The following is a 7,643-nucleotide window of genomic DNA, read 5'->3' as shown; positions in this document are numbered from 1 at the left end:
TGAGGTGTGGCCATCTCTTGCCCCTCCAAGCTTAAGGGTATTCTGTTAAAGGAATCTGGGGGTGTGGATCTTGTCCGAAGTCCGGGGCTGGGCTAGGGCCATGCCACGACCCCATCGGGAACCCAGGGGGAGCTCGAGTTGGTTTGCATCGACAGGGCTCCCCCTACCGGTGGTTGACCCTTACTGGACTCCCTGCGTGATGGGCAGGAGTCAGATATAGTCGGGTCAAATCCAACGCCTAAGCCAATACTGCTCACATTCTGTAACCAATAAAGGTGTGGCCTAAATTTGCCAGTAACATTAACCTAAGATCTGTGTCCTTGTGTCTTATTCATCAACAAGAGGGTGGCCTTGGGGTCTCGACACGCAACTGATCTTCTCACTGAAGAACCCCTTGATAGGCTTCTAAGTAACCCTAGGGATTATTGAAACACAGTTTAAAACCCACTGGTTAAAAAATAATAATCAAAATTTAACTGCTTTGGTATGCATTATTCTTTGGCATTTTTATTCCATCTAGTACAGGTATCCTGTACTTTGAACTAATTCTGAGATTGTGCACTGATTTCTTAAAACCTTTTTGGATTCCTCAAGATGAGTACTGCATCTGGGGTAGGGGGGTGGAGAGATCCAGCACGCATGGCAGGTTATGTCTATCTCCTGATGTGATCATAAGTATATTTATTTGCTCTTATTATTGTTTTTTATTGTTTTAATGCTACCATATTAACAAATTCTCAGGGTGAGTTGCTTAATTGGAAGGAAGAGCCATCCTATACATGCAGGGCCGTCTCAAGCATGTCAGGCACCCTGGCGCCATGGTGCGGAGATCGCTCCGGCGCCCCCGCCCTGGTGGGCGGGTGCAGCGCGCAGCACGGCTTCCACACGGCTTCGCCGCGGGGTGCCCCCGTGCCGGCCCCGCACCCTGCGCCACCCAGCTTACCCCTAGAGCCGGCCCTGTATACATGAGGGGTAGGCAGGGGTCCTGGGACTGGGACTATTCCACTTCAGACTGTAGACAGAGGATTGCATTTGAATACTCCATCATTAAGAGAGGAAAAAAGGGGGTGGATATATTGTGCATAGAAATCTAGCCCATCAATGAGAAAACAAACCATATCATTTTCCCTGTTAGGCTATTCCATATTGGGCTAACTCTCATGATTTTTGCGAATGCCACTTTTGGCACTAGAGTCCCATAGGAAAAATGAATGTTGGCACCAACTCCATGTATGTGTCTGAAGGACTTTAAAGAGGAAAAAGGAAATTAAACACAGCTGCATGCTCAGGTCTTCCAACAAAGTTTACAAAACTGTCTTAGAGGGAAATGTATGTGTTATTTATGTTTGGTTCAAGCTGCAATTTATGCTGGAAGGAGACACAAATACTAGATCAGCCTGGTCATGCATTCAGCTAAAATAATGCTCTCCACCAAACATTGCCAATGCAACAGACAGTTTTCATAGCTTTTGTTTGTTTTCCACCATACAACCCATAATTTTCATGCAGAGGAAAACAGTTACAAGTTAAGCCATTTCTTTTGCCCTGAATGAATAGGAATTGCGAACTCCCTTGGTGACCAATCAGTTTTGCTTACCTTCTTCAGCAGTTCAACCATCATGTTGAAGGAGCTGTCCGTAGAATTCCTTGGCTGATTTGTTTTGCTGTTCAGCCTATGTCCCAGTCATGCCAGGAGGTTGCAAGTATGGACAAAAATGACTGTGGTCATTAGTCTCCTTCCTTGTATTACCTGCAAGGCATTCCTAAATGGATGCCACAGAACAATCTATTATTTTCTGGCAACCAAAAGTGGCTATAAACCATGTTATACCATTGTTCACAAATAAATAAATAAATAAATGTCTGGATACTTTCTTTTTTTGGCATTTAATTACGTACAGGTGTCAGCAAGCACAAGATGGCATGCTGGACTGCTGGGATGAGATGTGAGAGAAGATGGACTTCCTTCTTCTGTTTCTACTGAACAGATGTCCTGGGCAGTTTCTGCAGGGCTACCCATCTAAGCCTTTTGTTACCTGGCACCCCTGGCTAATGGAATGAATCCCACTGACTTTTGAGTGGGCACCCAGCCATTCTTCCAGATGGATGTGACTGCAGGCGGCCCAAGGAACATTCATGTGGATGTAATATCTTCTGTAACGGCTGTAATCCAAAACTGGGCAAAATGTGGTGGGTTGTTTATTCCTTTCCTTAATTCCTGAAGTGGTTGCTAAAGCATTATTGTGCATCCATCTTCAAACGGCTTGTTAATCCATCATTAAGTTGGATTTGCTGTGCAGTCATGAAATGGAAACAAAACGAAACCACATTTACACAGACACGTTAAGCCAACATTCTACCCTTTAGAAACAGAGCACATGGGACTTTCCCCCCAACAGTATCTTTCACTTCCAGAACATTTCTGAGTTTAAGTAGTTACTTTTAGAGTTGTCAATGAAATTTGGTTTGAGCCAAATTTATATGCCAGATTTCTGGTATCCTCCTTCCACACTGGAATCAAAGGTGAAGCTGGACTCTGCCTATGGACCCATGGATTTCAGACCTGCCTTGGCCTTTGCTTTTCCCTCCCTGGACATCTGGGGAAAGTCTTCACAGCTGGCCTTCATTCACAGATGCACCAGAGCCTTTGTGGACATGTGTCAATGTCTAGTTTGTGCATAAGAGCATCTCCAAGCCATGATAGGAGATCATGTAGGAAAAACAAGTAGAATTGCTGGCAAATGCAACAAAATATATATATATATCATAATTTAAGCACAAACTAGAAGATTCCAGGTTGAGGAAAAAGCTGGGGCAGGGGGATCAAGGGAATTTTCTTTGGAGCACACATGTGTATTTCTACACTTGCCTAGCCAGCACACTTCACCTAAAGTGAAACTTCAAGATGAACTTAAAAGTGACTGCTTGGGAATCTGAGAAAATGCACAACGGGCAAAAAGAGTTTCTGTAAGGCAAATGTTTGTTTGTTTTTCCCCAGGGTACAGTTGTGTCAGACGTCTTTACTACTAAGGCCTAGGGCTTTTTTAGATGGGGAGGGGGCATTTTTTAGACATTGTTAATATAATCTTTTTAAAGACATTTTAAGACAATTTTTTAGACATTCTTAATATAATCAGTTTGCACATATAAGCTCCTGAAACTTTGTTTACTTGTGAGCTGGGCAACAGCCTGAGAAGCAGTGACACCCACATTTTTTAAAATAGCAACATCGGATGACCTTCAGAAAGAAAGACCAATAACCTGTTAAGGTCTCAAGGTCATTACTTGCCCAGGTGCATCCATCTTTATATTTACAGCTTCAGCCTAGTTCCAGCTAAATGTGTCAAGGGTAAGAGAATGTTCAGGTATAATAACAAGCACAGATCTGTGGGTGTTTCGTGGTAACATGCCATTTGCCTCATCCCTGAGGACAAAAAAGATGCTTCTGTTGAGGACTTTATTGAGTCTGCTGGTGATCACTGAGCAGCAACTACCAAATGTTTTATTCCTCCCTTCCCGTGGCTTAAGTATCCTTGCTTGGACTTTATATATATATATATATCTTTTGAAGATGCAGGACTAATTCCTCTGAGTCATGAGATGCACTGAAGTGAAAAGAAGAAGAAACCTCATTTTCATTTCAGTGCTCCAAAGAACAAGTTCCTTTGTAAAGGAGGACGTACAGCATTCTGACCTTCTGCTGGGAAAGCGATTTTGAAGAGGCATGTTGCCAGGAAGAAAAGGTGACTTGGGGGTGCAAGGAGTCTCTGGACTGACAATTTATCACCGAGAGAGCGTGTTATAAATCATCCCTCAAAGGAAGATGCATATGCAAAAAAATAATTAGTGCCAAACTTATCTGAATACATGTCATTGCCCTTTATAAAGAATAAGGTTGGGTGACTAAGTGAAAGAGAGAGTAGACTCACAGCTTTGAGACTGCCTGCTTCGTTTGATGCAATATATATATACAGTATATATATGAGAAATGAAAATTGTGTAGGATATGGATCCTCCTTAAAGGAGATGGCTGGCTTGGTTCTGGTGCCTTAAAACCCACAGGTGTTAGTTTGCCTCCAACAGAGACACTTTATGCGACTCGAGTCAGGAAGAGAACAGAGAGAATTGCTGTAGACCCTTCACATCCTGGTCATCACCTGTTTGATTTACTCCCATCCGGACGTCAGTACAGGACTCTATATACAAAAACGTCTAGGCACAGGAATAGCTTTTTTCCTCGTGCCATCAAATTGTTGAATCTGTAGTTGTGGGTGGAAGGGAGGCCATTTGGTGGCATGGGCTCTTTTCGCTGTGCTGTTGTATTGTAAGGGGAATAGTGTTTGTATGAGGTATGTTTTTTTCTTTACATTGCAATGTAGTCGAAGCAAAATTCCAAGTGTGGTTTATACTTGGTCAATAAATTATTCTATTCTAAAAGAAAGAATGTCAAGCTCTAACATTAGAGCTCTCAGTTGCTGAATGGCTGTATTTGTAGGAAAGAATGACAGGCTTGGCATGGGCGAAATTGATGGGATTCAAATGACAAGCACAGGTATAGTGTTTGATCTGCCTGGAGCGAGGGTGCTGCCGACATCCATTGTTTTCCACTTGCAAATTGAAAACAACATGTTTTCTGATGCACCTAAGTGTCTGGGGGGGGATGGTAACAGGCTAGTCATATTGTTGTTGTTTTTTCACCTACTTCACACAGTGCTATATGGCCTGCCATGTTGTTTAAATCAGTTAATCTTCTGAACTTTGTCACTTTGGGCAGTTTAGGTGCAGGAAAATAAATTGGTTTTAGGCTGGTGATACCCTTTAGGCACCTTTTAGGTGATGGGTTGGTCTTGAGGCTAACTTCTTGGATTCTGCAGTTTAGGGGGTAAGATGGGGTATCCTTTGATGCCAAACTTCCTCATCCACCTGTGGTTCTGCGGCCGTGGGGGAGGTGACAAAACAGGACCTCTCATCCCACCTTCAGGGTGTGGCCATGTAATTGGGGCAGGGTAGGGAGTCATACCCCAATTCCTTAGGCAAGGGCGGGTCACCCAATGGCTGTAGTTATACAGTGAAATTCGTTCCTGCCCCATAATCTTCCCCATCTGCTGATTTTAATTTAAGTGGCCCAGTTCAACCCCAGCTTATGTATATGCCTCTTATTTGCTTATCGGGACACAAAAGCCTGCCCTTTTGAATGGTGAAAATGATGCACAAATCAGTTTCTTACAAAATGGATGTGCCTCAATGACTCATACCTGCATTGCACTGTTTGGAGAGATATCTGTGTTTTTGAAGCAGAAACAGGACGTACAATTAAGCGCGGTGTGGGTAGCCGAATAAATGCAACATGCAACAGTGATTTAGATATGCATTTTCAAATCCAAAGGTGCAATGCTGCCAGAGATATCGGTAGAGCAAAGGCAGAGATTTTTGTGGCGTAAAGGTACTTCAAATACATCCGTTGTTGGAGTTAATGAAAACAAAGGGAGAGGTGAAAATCCCTGCTTATTCGTATGCACGGTTTTATCTCTCCTATTTTACTCCAAAGTCTCCAAACATCATTCTCTGAAAACATAGCCCAGTGTCATTATGTTGTAATGCATTTGAGCCAAAAGCTTTACGGCTGCAGCTCCCACATGGCAGTGCTCATGTTTAGCATTGTTTAAATGTATTCCAAGCTATTCTCAGCAAACCTAATTTCTCCCCCCCCCCCCGCTCTGTGTTTAGTGACATAAACACGGCATATTTTATACGTTTTGTTTCCTCTTTTATGGTTCTCTCTGCTTAGTAAAGATGTTACTTTGGAATTAGCAAATGTAAAGGAAATTAGCTACTTGTGTTGCAGTGAACACTTTGCTTTCATTGGGAGCAAAGATAGTTTTGCTGCAGTAATAAAAACAGACTCACTTTACTGCCAGGCTCTCCTTCCTCAGGACTAGAACATTTCCCCTGCATAATTTAAATAAAACTTATTATTTGCTTTCAGTCACATGACTTCATTTGCAGAAAAGGCAAAACTTGGTTCAGTTTAAGCACTCCTTTCAACAATGATTTGTTATTTGTACCCCGACCATCTGGCTGGGTTTCCCCAGCCACTCTGGGCGGCTTCCAACAAAGATTAAAAATACATTAAAATGTCACACAATAAAAACTTCCCTAAACAGGGCTGCCTTCAGATGTCTTCTAAATGTCAGGTTTATCTCTTTGACATTTGATGGGAGGGCATTCCACAGGGCGGGCACCACTACCAATATAGCAAAAGTAACTTGTCCCATTAGTCCAAGGATTTGTGAAAAGTTCCCATCCTTCTCCCCCAGTGTGCCCCCTCCCTCAGTCTGACCCCCAAATCTGTCCTGGGCACAGAGGTGCAAACTTGTAATATTAAAAAAAATGGTAGTGCATAACATACTTTAATTGCACCAATAAGTTAACAGGAACTAGCCATACTATTGGTAGCTTAAAAAATATTAGCGGCTATAGTCACAAAAGTAGTATTGTACATAATAGCATTTTTCCACTACAGCCATTCCTGCTGCTATTGCACACACTGAACACCCAACCTGACTGATGAAAAAGGCACACGGCATATTATTATTTTTTGTCAGCACACCAAAGTAGCACACCCCATTCAGACAGTATGCAAAGCCCATTCAAAATAATTTGTTCATGGTCAATTGGATTCAGAATAAAATGTTTCCGAGGCAAACCTTACTATTGTTCCTTAGCAGCAGTTAAAAATATATTGCTCACAAGCTGTTAACAAAACTTTAGCCTGAGCCGGCTGCAAAAATTTCGGTGAAATTGTTGTTGTCCAGGAAGGAAGAATGTGTCATTTTTGTTCTCTCTCTGCATTCCCTGTAAGTTGCCCTTTGATTCTGTTGCAGCTTGGAACATTTATTATTAAATCTGTAGAGTTAATTTGTCCTTTTCTTATTGTGTCACACTTTGTGTTATTCTTTTCAAATTGCCTCCTCAGGAAAAGGCATTTGATTATCTTGCAGGAGAAAACTTCACTTTCTGTTCTGGCTCTTGAGTTTTAGAGACTCCTTAAAATTGGCCCTTATTTACACTAGAAAGCTTTTGTAGAATTCCTCAATATGTTGCTACTGTCAAATTCTGCTTTCTTGTATTTGTAAGGTGAAGTTTACTGATGACAGAGGTGACTTCAGGGGACTTTGGATGCATTGGGCGTGGAGTCTTGGGCACACTGCCAGAGATGCCACAACCATGATTTACAATGGAGCACAAGAGCCACGGTCAAGAGCAGGAATAAGGAGCAGGTTGGGAATAAATCACACTGCTTCAGTTATTCAATGAAACAGGGTCAACTCAGGAGGCCAGGCCTAGCGAGCCCAGAACTATTGCCGGTAGATCTTTCCCCAATGAGGCAGTCGTGAGGACTGAAGGTCCTTCCCTCACTTACCTAAGTCTTCTCCTTCCCTGGGTCTTTCCCAAGCAATCTGAGGCTTTGTCATGCCTGCATTTGCTCCCCTATCTTCAAACCGCTTCTGGTTCTGGGAGACTGGGGCTTCTTTAGCAGTCTGCTTCTCCCACCCCTTTAGCCTCCTTTTCTGCTCTGATTCTGCACTGCTCTCTGCCACAGATTCTTCCTGCTCACCAAACTCTGTTACCTCTTCAGCTTC

The sequence above is a fragment of the Zootoca vivipara genome, chromosome Z1 (assembly GCF_965207765.1).
Source record: "Zootoca vivipara chromosome Z1, rZooViv2.hap1.1, whole genome shotgun sequence".
NCBI lineage: Eukaryota > Metazoa > Chordata > Lepidosauria > Squamata > Lacertidae > Zootoca > Zootoca vivipara.
Note: the sequence above shows the minus strand (reverse complement) of the source record.